The sequence below is a fragment of the Rana temporaria genome, chromosome 1, assembly GCF_905171775.1.
Source record: "Rana temporaria chromosome 1, aRanTem1.1, whole genome shotgun sequence".
NCBI lineage: Eukaryota > Metazoa > Chordata > Amphibia > Anura > Ranidae > Rana > Rana temporaria.
Window position 1 is genome coordinate 320,158,745 of NC_053489.1, and position 17,823 is coordinate 320,176,567.

The 17,823-nt window shown below is 37.0% G+C and overlaps 1 protein-coding gene across 1 annotated transcript in view; it reads right to left on the minus strand.

The window, feature by feature from the left end:
* The window catches only part of ADAMTSL1 (ADAMTS like 1), a 409,336-nt gene that overhangs the window by 254,663 nt on the left and 136,850 nt on the right, over nucleotides 1-17,823 (minus strand). The gene's annotated exons all lie outside the window — the stretch shown is intronic.

Here is a 17,823-nt window from a genome sequence, read left to right on the forward strand (position 1 = left end):
AGACAACAATAGCAGAAGTTTCCCACAGGTTGGCGGTAAAGAGCTGAAAAACCACGAGCTTTGGTGAAAGTTGGCTGAAAAAGTCCTGCCGTGTGTATGCAGAACAAGTTCACGGCCAATGCCCTTCGAACAGAAATCCACAGAAAAGTCAGATGGAAGTCCGATCGAGTGTGTGAGGCTTTATACATTTCTATATTTGCTGTGTTTATTTGCATATAGTTCACGGAGAGGACCTACTAATATGTACTATTTATTTACATGGTTGGTTTATACTTGAGGTATTAAAATAGTTTAAAGTTCCTATATTGAATTTGGCATCTGAATGTTGATTGCATAGGAATGTTTTAACAAACTGAATCCCATAAACGCCAAATTAGATTTAAAACAGTAAGATGTGCTTAATGTCCAACCACTTTGTTTAAATGAAATGATGAATGATAAGCTTGGTTTCATTTAAACAAACTTTGAGAGTAAAACTTTCTTCCTGGCAAAAAGTTTCAATAATGTGCAAGCGCATAAAAACATCCTACTGTCACACTGTTTATATCATGGAAAGTTTGGACTCAAAACCATTACCTCGCTGAGTCAGTCTGGCCTAGTCAAATAACAGCCAAATGGTACCACACCAAGAAAAAAAATGTTTCTATACTGTTTTTAGTTATAGAAGAGTTGGAAACTTGAGTTCTCAATGCTTGAAGTTTCAAACTTCCTAGCCAGGATGGACACAAATTTTACAATATATAATATTATTAAAAAAAAAATATATATATATATATATATATATATATATATATATATAATCGGGTAAAATAAGTATTGAACAGGTCACCATTTTTCTAGGTAAACATATTTCTAAAGGTGCTATTGATATGAAATGTTCACCACATGCAATTCATACATACAAAGATGCCAAAACAAATGCATCCAGAAATTAAGTTATGTGTAATAAAATGGGAAGAAACAGGGAAAGCGTATTGAACACATGAAGAAAGGGAGGTGCAAAAAGGCATTGAAAGCCAAGAAACCAGCTGAAATCTATCAGTAATTAGGAAGCAATCCTACCCCTTGTCAGTGCAAATTAATATCAGCTGGTTCAGTCTAAAACTGATGACCTATAAAATGGTGTCTCATTTCCAAGGGGTCAGACCATAAGCATCTCATGATGGGTAAAAGAAAAGAGCTCTTTCAAGACCTTCACAACCTTATTGTTGCAAAACATACTGATGGCATTGGTTACAGAAGGATTTCTAAACTTCCAAATGTTCCAGTAAGCACTGTTGGGGCCATAATCCAGCAGTGGAAAGAACATAATTTTGCCATAAACCAGCCATGACCAGGTGCTCCTCGCAAGATTTCTGGCAGAGAAGAAATATCAGAAGAGTTGTACAAGATCTAATGACCATTTGTGGAGCACTTCAGAAAGACCTGGAATTAGCAGGTACAATTGTTTCAAAGAAAAAAAGTTTAAGGTTTGCTGCACAACATTTAGATAAGCCTGTGAACTACTGGGAGAATATAGTCTGGTCAGATGAAACCAAAATTTAACCCAGGATGGCATAATACATACCATGTTTGGAGGTCAAACGGCACTGCATATCATCCCAAAAACACCATACCAACAGTGAAGTTAGGAGGTGGGAACATCAATGGTGTGGAGCTGTTTTTCAGCAAACAGTACTGGCAAACTTTGTATAATTGAAGGAAGGATGAATGGAAAAATGTATCACGACATTCTTGATAAAAATCTGCTGCCATCTTCCAGGATGATGAAGATGAAAAGAAGGTGGACATTTCAGCAAGACAATGATCCCAAACACAAAGCCAAGTAAACTCTCAATTGGTTTTAAAAAAAAGAAAATAAAGCTGCTATAATGGCCCAGCCAATCACCTGACCTGAATCTAACAGAAAATCTATGGAAAGAACTAAAGATCAGAGTTCATAGAAGAGGCCCACAGAACCTTCAAGATTTAAAGACTGTGTGGAAGAATGGGCCAAAATCACACCTGAGCAATGCATATGACTAGTTTCTCCATACAGGAGGTATCTTGAAGCTGTCATTACCAACAAAGGATTTTGTACCAAGTATTAAATACATTTCAGTTAGCATGTTCACAAATTTTTCCCTGTGGCATTCTATTTTATTACACATAACTTAATTTTTGAACGTATTTGTTTTAGTTTCTTTGTATGGATTGCATGGGTTGTTGCCAACATGTGGTGACAATTTCATGCCAATAGCTCCTTTAGAAATATATTTACCTAGAAAAATGGTGATGTGTTCAATACTTATTTTACCCACTGTATATAAATATATACATATACATATATATATATATATGAAAAAAAAATGTTTTCAATACTATTGGGGATAAACTACTTTCCACCAGAGAAACAGAATATTGTTTTAAAACAAGTAGCTGTTGAAATCATAAAATATAATCAAATATAAGTTTTTTTTATTTTTTTTTTATTACTTTGCAGTATTTGACAGCTTACAGACAAACAGTGATTAGATTAGATTCTCTTGAACTGAGAAAGCATCAACAGGTTAACATATTCCAGCCTGCTTGTTACAAAAAAATTATATTGACCTCAGAAATACATAGGTGCTTCTACAATCACCAATATATCTGAATGATTGAATATCAGTGTATCAGATGTATTAAAGGGGTTGTAAAGGATCGTGTTTTTTCGTGTTCGTGTTTTTTGTCATGGCCCCCCCAGCCCCCCTGTTCTACTTACCTGAGCCTGTTAACCTACTGGCCGTTGATTGGATAGATTGATAGCAGCTCCCGCTGCTGTCAATCACATCCAATGACGCGGCCACCGGGGGGGGGTTTATGGACGCCAACTGTATGACACGGGAGAGCGCCCGCAAGCTAACCCCCTCGGGAAAGAGATTCCCAGAGGGGGTTAGCTTTAGTGGGGAAGAGCTGAGACAGCCGCCGTGGGACCCCAAAACAGCAGGATCAGGGCCACTTTGTGCAAAACATTTTTTATTTAAAAAAATAAGTTTCAGAGATTGCTGTAAAAAATTCGAAGTTCTCTGTAAAGTGTTCTATAATTGAGACAAAATAAATAAAAGAACAATGTATACCTGTATTGGAAGACATGCAGCAAATCTCTGTAAATATTGGTGGTCTTAGAGCCTCTGAAAATATCCTTGAGATAATTTAGATCATAATGCAAGTGAAGGGTGGAGGGTTGTCATTCTACATCTTTCAGGAAACTGTTCTTATTAGGCAAGATATATCAATTTGCATACGACTATGGATATGGACATTTTTGGAAACAGTCAGGGCACACTGAGGTTTGGTGGACTTATACTTATGTTTATTTTAGATTGTAAGATATAAATAGTTAGAAATGTATGTTTACTTCACTGATTATAAGAATCTATACAAATTGAAATTCCATGGGAGACACCTAAATTGAGTAATTGTTAGGCCTTGTACGCACGATTTTTTTTTGCCGCGGAAACCGGTCGTGCGTACATTTTTCGACATGGAAACTGTCAAGGATCCCGTCGAGCCAAAAAGAGAGCATGTCTTCTTTTTCCTCGACGGGAATGGAGAAACTTGCCTTGTCGAGTTCCTCGACAGCCTAACAAGGAACTTGACAAGGAAAACGATGTGTTTCGCCCGTCGAGTTCCTCGGTCGCGTGTACGAGGCTTTACTGTATTATACACGACATGTTTCACAAAGCAAGCTTGTGGACCTCATTTAGAAATATTTAGTGTTTTTACCAGTACAACAACATAGCTGTAATTATGAATAATAACATTTCGGATACCTTGTAACATTTATTACAATAGTTAAATTTTAGTATCTGATAGCATAAGGGTGTGAATAAATAACACCCTGCAAAACAAATCCTAACATGCATATTGAAAAAAGCTGAGTGAAGGAAACTTTTAAAAGCTATCCAAGAATGTCTGAGCTGAGCGACTGTTAATGATTAATACTCTGACCCCAAGCAGTAAATTTACAAATCAGGATTGGATAGAAAAACACTAAAGATTTAGTAGAATTTAGCTAAAACTGGCCTGCATCCTAAATCAAATTACACATTGCGTATGTCTTTAATTATTTATTGTACACTATCTATCCAAATCTAGATGTTATCACACTTTGGATGCTGTATATAATATGTTAACATTTTACATTATAACCCCTTTGGCTGTGTTTTGCATATTCCCTTTCATTAACAACATCTACTTTTGGGGAGAGAGAAAAAGAGAAATAAACCTGTCACAAAACTGGGCAATTCAAGCAGAGCACATTGAGATAAAATGCATAAGCAGAGGCTATCTTCTGTGAAAACTGCCTATAAAGTGATCATTAGGTTCATAAATAAAGGCAGTTGAAGTTACATGAACATTTTTATATTTCATAAAAAGTCAAGCATGGCCCTGGTCCTTTATTATCATAAATGACCAGTAAGTTTGATTGCAGGCAGGGTGCATGACCACGTTTGGATTTTACAGGAAAAGTTCTCTATTGACCAAAATGCAGTTTTCACTGAATGCAATTTTACATTTTCCCTTGCTGGCTGAGGATCTCTGATCTACAATTCTGTCCAAATAGTGTTTTTTTTTAAACTTTAATTTAACGTGTAACTGGATTAAAGACATCTTGTCCTTACAAGATAAGTAAGTTGTGGATGATACAGTGCTTAAAATATTCATTCTGCAGCTGCTTATGCTATGGACAATGTCATCCATTTAATCCATTGTATTGCTTACAATTATTTAAATTATACCAATTAAAACTTTAGAATCTACATGTAGTCTACATCTTGTAGGGCCAAGCTGAACAAAAAAAACCTGACAGCTCAGGAGGAGCAGCCGTACTAACTGCCATTAGTACAGCAATCTCTCCTGCTGTTCTAATGTGTTCTGACGGGGGATGCCCCCCGTCAGAACATTATGGTCAGCGCTCTCAGCCATTGGCTAAGAGAGCTTATTGAGAGCCGAGTGGCGGACCTTTTCCGGTCATGCCCCTTCGACACACACAGGCCTCCAGTACACAGGGGCCGAATGTCGACCGGTTTCTATTGAATCGGTCGATGCCGCCCGACATTCGGCCTTTCTGTTAAGCTTTCTTATGTCTCTTATGCCTGCACCAGTTCACAAATACTTACCTTTACTATATATGTTGTGTTTTAGTTAATTTAATAAGCATTTACAAAATTTTGGCAGAGCATAAATGAAAGAGTAAGCCTACATGCTAGAATTTGACGAGTGTAGAGGAGCTTCCTATACTAACTGTGTTTCTATAATTCATACTGAACAGAATTTTGTACAAATCCAAACTGGACCTTGAACTCATTTCCATTGGGAAAGGTTTATGTATGGTAAAAACACCTTTTAAAAATAATGTTTTTAATTAATAAAATGTTGTAATAAACCTTATATTTAAAATACGTGAAAAAAAAGGGAAAACACTGCGCTAAACCAAATACAACAAAATAAGAAAAGCAGCTAGCACACGAACAAACAAAGTACAAAGCAATCGTGAAACAAAAAGTGCAGCGCTAATAAATGATGGTCAATGTAAAGTAAATATGACCAATGGTGAATAAAGTCCAAATGATGAATCTCCAAAAGGGTAAATGGATCACTCCAGCAAATGGGTGCATTCACAGTTCAAATGAATGAGTAATAGGTGGATATTTTCTCATATGGTAGGTAGCTGTTTGAAGTAATTATCCAAAGCTACCTACCATATGAGAAAATATCCACCTATTACTCATTCATTTGAACTGTGAATGTACCCATTTGCTGGAGTGATCCATTTACCCTTTTGGAGATTCATCATTTGGACTTTATTCACCATTGGTCATATTTACTTTACATTGACCATCATTTATTAGCGCTGCACTTTTTGTTTCACGATATTTAAAATACGATTTTGGCTGTGCGTTAAAAATGCCGCCATAGATAGGGGTACATACCCTCCATAGTGTTTTGACTCATTGTACTGGGATGTGGCACTAAAAAGCCTTTATTTGGTGATTAGCTAAATTTGTTTTTTTACAAATGGCAAGGTAGGGGCTTGCAAAAAAACAGACCTTCCTTTTCGGTCTGCTTTAAGTGCTTTAACTACCTAACGTCACACACTCCAAACTTTTGGGAACTTTGCAATTAAAGAATAGATTGAAGAAGGAACATTGCCCTCACTTGGTCACTGTGGTTCAGTGGTCTTCTTAATTGATAATTCAAACAACAAGAAAACCTTTTTAAACAATTTCTTATTCTAAAACACAAACAATAACATATTTTTGGAGTGTATTACCCTTTTATACTGGATTTTATGATCATGAGCTCCGAGTAACCCCAAACTGAGCGTGGAAAATTTGATGTATTGAATGCAACTCTACCCTCTTTGCTCCAGACTGCACAGGTCAGAATGCAATGCAATCAGATTTAAATATTTTTGTCTGTAGCAGCCAGGCAGAGAACTGACACATTTCTTATAACTCTCATTATATCAACCGACTCAAAAAGATAAAGTTGAATTAACAAAACTTTCAGCAGGGCCATATATCCTGCTAAATCAGAAACAAAACAATCTGTCAATGAGCTCAGGTGTAAATAGATAATTTGATGCTGTAAAATCCATTAGCATGATGCCCTCTAATCCGGGTCTGATATTAGAGGTTGTAAAATGCCAGTCTGGTTTGTGACTCCACAATACATTGCTGTTAGACTGCAGTTATTGGCCAATACTAACCGACAGATGAGCTGCCAAGAGTTAAAGTGACACTAAACAATATCCCTATTCTCCAAAAATAATCCATACACATTCACTACTTAATAACCCTGTAATCAAATTTTCATAAAGTTGTATTTTATCTGCCGCCTTTTAACATCCTCTGTGAGTTTTTGAACCTTTCCCGCTCACTTTCATGTGTTTGGAATGAGCAGTGCACGTTAATTGTGGATATGTGCACTGCTCTTTGCAAACTACAAATCACACAGTAACTGAGTTTGATTGACAGCAGCGGGAGCCAATGGCGCCACTGCTGTGTCTCACCTGATTAGGAGGGAGATTCCCCGGATGGCCGCGGGACTCGTGGACATCGCTGAATAGAGATGGGGCTCAGGTAAGTATTAGGGACCTGAGGGGGACTTCTGCACACAGAAGGCTTTAAATCTTAATGCATAGACTGTATTAAGATAAAAAACTTCTGACTTTACAAATAACTTTAATATGCTAGTGCTTAGGTTGATGCCATATGAGCTGGGAAATGTATGCCTATGGTGAGGCTGAGAGGCTGAGAGTGCATGGTAATTATTGAATTACATTTTTCATAATTATGAGGACAGCAGATACTTACAGAATTGTGATCCTGTACATTCAACTTTTATATCCACACAGTTAAACAGGTCCTAATAGTAATAATAGCATGACTATGTAAGTACTGAGTAAGCCAACAGACTAGTCAAGTGTTGAGAAGAAATATAAAACATTATGGATGTAATCGATCACCCTTATCCACTATATGCATTAAATATGACTAGAGATACCACAAGATAATTAAATGTATTAGTTATTTTTTTTTAAACTCATTTAATTGATTACTGTAAATATATCTAATTTGATTAACATTCTATGAACAGGAATATGTTTAGTTGCATGCTATATATCTAGAAACATTTAGTATAAAATGTATACTAACAGCATAGTCTGGTCTAAACTTTTGCAGTTGTATAATATGCAAAATGCTGCTTTAATAGCACAAACTGAAGACCTTGCACTCAATTTGGTATAATAATTACTACAATGTAGGAAGTAGTTTTTTTGTTGTTGTTTCTCTGTTGCTTGAGTTACAATGCCTTAAAACAGTGAGTGGAAATAAAAGCCAATGAAAGGAACCGGGAATTTTCTATCTTGCTCCAGCACTAAGCAGTACTGGAAAACATTTTGTGAATGTCCTTTGGATAGAATGAAGTGGCCATTTAGAAGCAAGTGAAGCATGAAGCAGACATAAAGTGTAGAAACAATTGCAACTCACAAATATTTACACATCCAAAGAATTCTATACAATTGCTGATAAAAAGAAAGCAGATCTTTCAATTTGCAAAAGTCCTAGGGAATGAGTGAACATACTAAATTCCTATTTCTTGGCTTATACTTAAAGGTCCATGTTGAAGACAAGGCTGCTTTGCTTTGTCCTTGCTACAAGAAGCTGAAAAATGAAGAAACTGCTGGAGACTTGGAGCGCATCATTAGCAAACAAATAAGTTCACATTCTTAGGAAAATAAAGTGTTTTATCAGTGTTCAATCAGGTCCGAGAATTCTTCCTAGCTTACTGGGTTATTAAAGGATAGAAAAGGTGTATAATGGCCAGTAAAGGTGGCATAAAATCTAAGTTATTATTAACTACATTTGAATAGACATTAAATCAAATTAACCAGAAACCGCTAAAAAAAAGTTGGCTCATAAACAGGTTGGCAGTTTAGATATGTATCAATTTCTATCTGATTTTTTTTATATATTTTTTTCCACTTATCCAACATTACAGTACTGGCTTGGTGTGACTCAGCCATGAGTCTTTATTGAATTCAGAGACACTGATGGTGGAATCTCCTTATATGGGATGCCAGGTCTACTCACCTACCTACTCACCTACAACAAATCTGTTTTTTTTTTAAATACAACTATGGTGAAGGCAGCTGGTGGTTGGAACACAAAATTAGGTACTGTGGCTGGAATTTATCTTTCCACTAAACTTTCCTAGATCTAGTGGAGAGTGATAAGAGTAAACTGAATATCTACATTATCTTGCCATTGGTTTTCCCCTGGAGGTTTGCCCTCATTGTTGTTACCTGCCTTTACTGAGCTCTACTAGATGTTATCCCATTTAAGGCAAATGGAAAATATTAGAAACCGCAAGGGAGGCTGTTCATTAGGAGATTGTAAGGGCGGTAGATGAATAATCAGATGCAAATCAAAGTAATACACATGGATTGAAGGTTCTTTTATAAACTATGGGACACTTATTATCTGCATTCAGTTTAGGTTCTTCACTTGACCAAGGTTTACAAAAAAGTTGGAGGAGAACCATCTATGGTTTTCAAGTGTTACATTCTTAATAATAATGACAACACTACTCAATTATTTCATTTATTATTCCAATCCTAGCTGGACATCTTACAGAAGATTTATATAATTATACTCAAGCACTGTTCCTAAAATCTTGAGCCAACTTATTTAAATCCACTTTAATGCTTACTCGTCTCTGTATTTCAGTTGAGTATATAGTGTGATTCTCAAATTTTCCCACTGTGTGCTCTTTGGTTAATATGTTATCGCCTCAAAAAACAGATACGATGCTCCCTACTGAGTTTCCATACATGATTTTGACCTATTATATATTACAGGGCATTTTTTATTTTATTTACTAATCTTAGACCAGGAAATGCAGTGGATGATTAAGACTAAAGTGTCTTTTTTAAATATCTTTTTTTTTAGCACAGCATCATGGAAATTTAATCTTGGCAGCACAATGAACCAATCTGTCAGGAAGGCTAAGAAATTAGGGATTAGACCAGGGGTCTTCAAACTACGGCCCTCCAGTTGTTCAGGAACTACAATTCCCATCATGCCTAGTCATGTCTGTGAATGTCAGTGTGTTACAATGCCTCTACAACAGCTGGAGGGCCGTACTTTGAGGATCCCTGGATTAGACAGAACAGAATTTTTGTATGGATTTTTTTCAAGGCATTGCAGCATCAGCATTATGGACTAGACAGAGAGGCCGACAAAAAAAAAAAACAGCCATCTATGGACTGAAGATCATGAATACGGCGATAATGGAGATTTTCTGGCATTGGTGGTCTCAAAATAAAACATCAGCATTACAGGTATTACAGATATTGCATAGCTGTATGTGCTGCAGCATTTCCAATGACAGATTTAATAAATATCAATAAAGTTTAAAGACACCCAAGAAATGTTAACGTTTCCCCTTTGTGTTAATATCTAATTATGGATCCACCAAGTGAAACTGGAATGTATATATAGCTGGTTATGTATTGAGAAATATTTTAAGATTTTAAAAGACAATCATTAGCGGATTAATTACTTTTTGGATTTTGTGATCTTAAAGATCCTCCAAATGAAACCATGCTTCTGGTTTAATGGGAGGTGTCTTGCTTAATCCCTTGAAATAGTACATTATTGGGGGTAAAGTGTTGGCCAGCACTACAGAGGAAAAAGTTTTGGGGGTTCTTATTTCAGATGATCGCAAAATTAGCAAACAGTAAGACCAGGCAGTGGGAAAAGTAAATAGAATTCTGAAATGCATTACTAGAGGGATCACCAGTAGGAGGAAGGAGGTCCTGATTCCCCTATATAGAGCTTTAGTGTGACCTCATTTAGAATACTGCATCCAGTTCTGGAGACCTCAATTGCGGGGATAAAACATATCAGGAGAGACTTCAGGAACTAAATATGTACAGTCTGGAGGAAGGAAGGGAAAGGGGAGACATGATTGAAACATTTAAATACATTAAGAGGGTGAATAAGGCTCAAGAGGGTAGTATTTTCAATATGAAACTAAGATCAAACTAAGATCAAGGACACAGGGACATGACCTCAAACAAACTGGAGCAAAGTTCAAAACTAATCCTAAAAAGTATTATTTCACTGAAAGGGTAGTTGAAGCTTAGAATAGACTGCAAGCTGAGGTAGTGAGTCAGTCAACAGTAAGTTGTTTCTGACATGCTTGGGACAAGCATAGATCTATACAAAAAAGTTAACAAAAAATCAAAAACAACCCCTCCAAAAAAACTATAAAACACACACACACCACACACACACACACACACACACACACACACACATATATATATATATATATATATATATATATATATATATATATATATATATATATATATATACACAGTTGTGCTCATAAGTTTACATACCCTGGCAGAATTTATGATTTCTTGGCCATTTTTCAGAGAATATGAATGATAACACAATTTTCTTTCACTCATGGTTAGTATTTGGCTGAAAAATGTATTATCAATAAACTGTGTTTACTCTTTTTAAATCATAATGACAACAGAAATTAGCTAAATGACCCTGAAAAAAAGTTTACATACCCTGGTGATCTTGGCCTGATAACATGCACACAAGTTGACACAAAGGGGTTTGAATGGCTTTTAAAGGTAACCATCCTCACCTGTGATCTGTTTGTAATTAGTGTGTGTATAAAACATCAATGAGTTTCTGGACTCCTGACAGACCCTTGCATCTTTCATCCAGTGCTGCACTGATATTTCTGGATTCTGAGTCATTGGGAAAGCAAAATAATTGTCAAAGGATCTACGGGTAAAGGTAGTTGAACTGTATTAAACAGGAAAGGGGTATAAAAAGATATCCAAAGAATTGAGAATGCCAATCAGCAGTGTTCAAAATCTAATCAAGAAGTGGAAAATGAGAGGTTCCGTTGAAACCAAACCACGGTCAGGTAGACCAACTAAAATTTCAGCCACAACTGCCAGGAAAGTTGTTCGGGATGCAAAGAAAAACACACAAATAACTTGAGGTGAAATACAGAACTCTCTGAAAATATGTGGTTTGGCTGTTTTAAGATGCACAATAAATGGTCATTTAGAGTGATGAGACCATCACCGTTACCTATAGTTCTACTTCAACTGCAGAAGCACCAGCCCACTGTGTATCAGCAATGCTTAAATATAGGGGTTGTGTCTGATTCTACCAGAAAGGCCTTGGAAAAAGGTTGGAGAATCACAGGGAACACACAAGGGAACATATGAAAGTCCACCATAGGACAGAAGTCATAAAAACCATTTAGGGGGCATTGACTGATATTCAAAAAGTCCTGGTTCACCTATCTTTAACTGTAATAGTCCTTTAACATCCTGAATCACTCAGTCACTAAAGGATTTGTTAATGTTCACACAATAAAATGTAAAAAAATTCACTGTAAATATCCAATCATATGAAGAAAAGAAATTCCCATTTACTAACTTTAGCTTCATCCACTTTAGTGTGCAGCCATTCTCAATCCTTTAGTAAATGAGCCTGACTGAGGTATCTTTCTCCAAACGCTCAGTAAAGACTAGGTTAACCTGTGCATTCGTTCCTCACAGAGCTTCAGGGAGTGCAAACAGATGTGAGGTCTATAACTGAGCGTGATGCTTGGAAAGCTTTCTAGGAAAAATATCTGTGGCTAAACGCACCTTAGATGGTAACAGCTTTCCTCAGTCACACTTTAAAATAACATAAGCTCCACTGGAGCACAATTACAGACAGATGAATACCAACACCAGCATTCAATTTAATGGAAAAAACACAAGCTGTAAAGTAAAAAATTGAAGTCTCCCTGAGACACTTGATACCAACCGAACAATCACACTGTTCTAGTTAAGGCCACTTGTTGGAAATCCACAGATCACTAATAGAAAATAAAGCTGCCTGGTAGGGAACAAATGTACAGAAGAAACTGTCATCAAGCAGCACCCTATAATATATGGAAGCACTGCAATGGAAACATTATACATTCCATATTTAAATTTTTGGGTGCAATTCATCTGCTTCTTAGTTCACATCCATTAAAATCCACTATGGGAGCCTAACAAAGTAATGTGAATATGTATTTGTTAAAGAATTGTTTTGCATATGGGCAATAAATGTATCAGTATATAAGCACTACATCCCAAATTACAGAGAATGTTTTTCTTTAAATTGTAAATGAATACAGGATTTTAAAGGTGTGTAGAAGACAACCAAATTGTCTTATACGCACCTTTAAAATCGCATATTACCTAACAATTTAAAAGAAAAAAAATCTCTGTGTACAGTGGAATCTCAGATTGCGAGTAATGAGGTTAACAAGCATTTTGCATTACAAGCACTGTATTTTTAAAAATCGCAACTCGGTTTGTGAGTGTTGTCTCGCAAAACGAGCACAATTTAGGCCAAAGCGTGGTGCAGTACCGTTTTTGGCCTGAGGTGGGGGGGCGCCGGAACTGAGCATCCGATCGGCGCCGTTCGGAAATGCACGGAAAGATCAGAGGACAGCTCGGCTGACCTCCACAAACCTCAGGAACGGAGTCTTTCCGAGGTTTGCAGAGGTCAGCAGAGGTGTCCTCGGGCCCCCCACCTCCGGCCGCATGCCGTATTGCATGCCATTGAAGTCAATGCGGAGCAAATTATTTTCGTTTCCATTGACTTCAATGGGGGAACTCACTTTGATATGCGAGTACTTTGGATTACGAGCATTCTCCTGGATAATGCTCTTAATCCGAGGTTCCACTGTATTTGTTTTGTTTATTGCTCCAAAAATGACCAGAATCAGTCTATCAGTGAAGAGCTTAAAAAATCAACTATAATGAAATAAATATTTTCTTTAGCTTATGCTGTATGGTGCTATGAATGTGATATTAAGATACAAGTATCAGTTGTATAATAAAATGTGTGTATCCTAGCACTGGTTAAAGTCCACAGCTTATTTCATAAAAATATCTTCAGATGTATTTTTCTATTGATGATGTCTTGTAATTCTGAAGTCACTTTATTGATGAAACATATGCTATTTTGATTCAGCCATGTTTTGCCAGGATCTAATAAACTCTAATGCCTTGCCACATTTTTATTTAAAAACAAGATGACAGCTTAATCAATAATAATTTTCAAAGTCAACATAATGAGTCATAGTTTTCCATTCCACAGACAGGAATTAACATTTACCAATGTAACTTGTATCCATGTACTAAAATGATTAGCCAATATCTCAAACTTCCAATTTGGCAATATCTAAAACAACCTATAGTAATGCTACAATTATAATCCCTTTAAAAAGTCACTGTATTTTGATATGAAAATTAAGCAAATGCCTCCCTCTGCCCCTACTATCAAGGAAAAAGTAGCTATGCTCTATGTGTTATGATAAAAAACAGAGCTGAGCCCCCCTCTATATTCTAGTATCTAGCTAATAGACACAAATACAAGCACAGTCTATCTGTTTTCATAGCCAGACAGTCCTTCTAATTATTTTTATGAGCCAGAGGCAATAATTGTGGTAGATGTTTAGGGGAGATAGGTTATATTTGCAAAATGTTAATATCAAAGTATAATTACTCATTAAACTTGGCAGAACACAATGGTCCTCATTAGAATTGGCACTATGCACATGTTTTCACGTTAGAACACACACCAGATGATGCTCTGCATTATACATTTGGTATGGGTTAAAGAAATGCATTAGTGACACCAGCTACAATAATCATACAAAAACTATGGCTGAGTGAACAATTCTGATATCTGTTCAATGGGCCAAAGCAGGCAAGAGAAAATGTTGTTCAGGAATAGGCTTATGCCCCGTACACACGACCGGTTTTCCCGTCTGAAAAAGTCCGATAAGAGCTTTTGCCCGGGAATCCCAACCGTGTGTATGCTCCATCGGATTTTTTCCAAAAGGAAAACTGCCAGGGAAAAAAAGAGAGCAGGATCTCTTTTTTCCCATCAGAAAAAAATCATAACGGGAAAACCGTTCGTCTGTATGCAATTTCAACGTGCAAAAAAAGTGCATGCTCAGAATCAAGTCGACGCATGCTCCGAAGCATTGAACTTAATTTTATTGGCTCGTCGTAGTGTTGTACGTCACTTTTGGCAGTCAAAAGTTCACCAAACTTTTGTGTGACCGTGTGTATGCAAGGTAGGCTTGAGAGGAATTCTGTCAGGAAAACCATTGTTTTTTTTTCCGACAGGAAAGCCGCTCGTGTGTATAGGGGAAAACAGTACTGTGCAAAGAAAGAGCCACATATTGTTAAATATACCACACATGTGGGTCTTACCAATGAACTGGTCATAGTCTAAGGTATACTTGCTATGAACATATAGATTATATGTATGTACATATTCTGCCTGACTGACAGAGACCTTGACTCTGTTATGTATCCACATTAATCCCCTCTAGCAATAATGTGGACATTTACGTATGTTCCCTCTTGCCATTAAGTATGTGCTCCCTTCCTCTCCATTGCCACTGCTGACATCTTTTCCCTGGTATCCAGAGTCTTCCATCTTTATCCATTGGTATGCCACAGATGACTTAACTCCCACTCGTGGAAATTAAATTGTCCAATATCTTACAGCTGCCAGGATTGTACCCTGCTCACGTGCAGCAGTGCACAATTATTAACAAATTACCAGGAAGGGAAAACTATTTTACAAGAGATGAGACATACAGCTTTTCTGCCAATACATATTCTACCCCCAATAATAACAATACAATGCATTGAAAACTGACAGTCCTTAGATGTGATGGCTGCATTATTTTTTTCAGGCTCAAGAAGTTTGTTGGCACTACAGAGTACTCTTCTCTTTCCTAATTTCCACACCACAGGGGAAAGGTGCTCTGTAGTTCACCGAGAGAACTGAGAATCATGCTACTGATAATAGCACAGGTAGAGAGCACAGGAAGTTATCAGCTCACAAGATTTTCAGCAGGATCAACAGGAAGCATTTGCAGTTATCCAAGAGATATAACAAACAATTTAAATGATATATTAAACAGACCAGGATGGAGAAAATAAGAGAATTTGATTATAAAGGTTTACAAACATTTGATGTTTAGTTCTGCTTTAACCATTTAAGGACCGGAAGGATTTGTCCCCTTAATGACCAGGCCATTTTTTGCTATACTGCACTTCGTCAATTGTGCAGTCGTGCGATGTTGTACCTAAACAACATTTATGTCCCTTTTCCCCCGCAAATAGAGCTTTCTATTGGTGGTATTGATCACCTATGCGGTTTTTATTTTTTGTGTAAATAAAAAACGAAAAAGAGCAACAATTAAAAAAAAAAAAAAAAATATTTTCTACTTTTTTGCTATAATAAACATCCTCACATTTTATTTAAAAAAAAACGAATTTCCTCATCAGTTTAGGCCAATATGTATTCTTCTACAGTACATATTTTTGGTAAAAAAAATCACAATAAGCATAAATTGATTGGTTTGCGCAAAAGTTATAGCCTCTACAAAATAGGAGATAGATTTAGAGCATTTTTATTTCAGTTTTAGCTTTTTTTACTACTAATGGCGATTAGCAGGACTGAAAAAATTGCCGAGGACAGATCGGACACTTTTGACACTTTTTTGAGACTATTGACATTTATACAGCGATCAGAGCTAAAAATAGCCAATGATTACTGTATAAATGTCATTGGCAGGGAAGGGGTTAACACTAGGGGGCGATCAAGGGGTTAAGGTTTCTAACTGTGGGGGAAGTGTACTGATTGGAGAAGGAGAGAGATCGCTGTTCCTGATCACTAGGAACAGCAGATCTCTCTCTACTCCCCTGTCAGAATGGGAACCTGTTTGTTTACATACACAGATCCCCTTTCTGGCTCTCTTTGAATCGATCGCAGGTGCCGTTGGTCACACACATTGGCTCAGGTGTCACGGCGCTCTTAAAGCGTCTGACGTACATATACGGCAATTAGCGCAGCCATGCCAACCTGCTGCAGTATAATGACGGCGGCTGGTCGGCAAGTGGTTAAAGGTGAAGTAAACTTTGATGTGACTTTTTTTTACATTTTTGCAGACTTGTTCTTACAAATTTTTGTATTTTATTAAAAACTGTATGCCAGTCTAAACAAATATATTTTAGTTTAGGTTAGAATGTAGAAGTATTAGCAATATTGGAGAGATTTTTTCTCATGCCATCTCCTACTGGCAACATTTTACGCAGCAAAAAGTGAGAGAAACTCATAGCAACATTGACAAAAATTAATAATGCTTTAATTAGTAGAGTAGGGAAGAGTAGAGTAGGGAAAGGATAGAACAATAATCAGATTTTTATTTCTGTCTGTGCCCTTACCTCCTGTCTGATAAAATTGTTGTGACCAGGACAGTGAGTGAAGGACAATCTGTCCAACAGAGCCTTGAATAGCTGTAAATAGCTGTAAAAAACCCGACAGGTGTTCTAATTCTTCCATACTCTATGTAGAGGCAGAGTCAACTAGCTGCTACAATTAAGGGTTGAATGGAAAAATGACCCAATTCCCCCATCCACACATTCAAGGTGTATGGGGGAATCCTCTTCACTGTCAGAGCAGTCCTCCCCTGCTGGCAGAATACACTGATCAGTGCCCTGGCTATAGCCAAGGGCACTAATCATTTGGGAAAAACCTAACAGGCTGGCTGTACAGAAGTCGATTGGTAGATCAACTTCTGTACAATCAGCCACAGTGGCTAAGTGCATTTCCATCTGGAAACTAGGGTCGCCGTTTTGAATCCCAACCACATCACTGCCTGCCTGGAGTTTGCAATGCTCTCCCTGTGCCTGGGTGGATTTACTCCCACACTCCAAAGTCATGCTGGTAGGTAAAATTGACTTCTGTCTAAATTGGCCCTAGTATGTGTATGTATGAATGTGAGTTAGGGATCTTAGATTGTGAGCTCCTTTTGGGTAGGGACTGATGTAAATGTACAATATATATGTAAATCGCTGCATAAATTGTCAGTACTATAAAAGTACCTGCAATAAGTAAACCAGCCTCCATACATGGATCAAAATTTGTCCCATTCGTGCTTAACCGCACAAATTTTAATCCATCTATGGCCACCCCTATGCCCCGTACACACGATCCGAATATCGTAGGACAGATCGTACGACGTTTTTCACTTAATAGTTGCAAGTAGAAATTGAATAGGTTATTAAAGTCGCGAAAAATTCTCGTAAGACAGAAAAATTAATTGGAAGTGATGTCATGTGTTGTAATGTATTTGTATTATATTTTCGGACGACAACTGTACTGACTAAACGAAAAT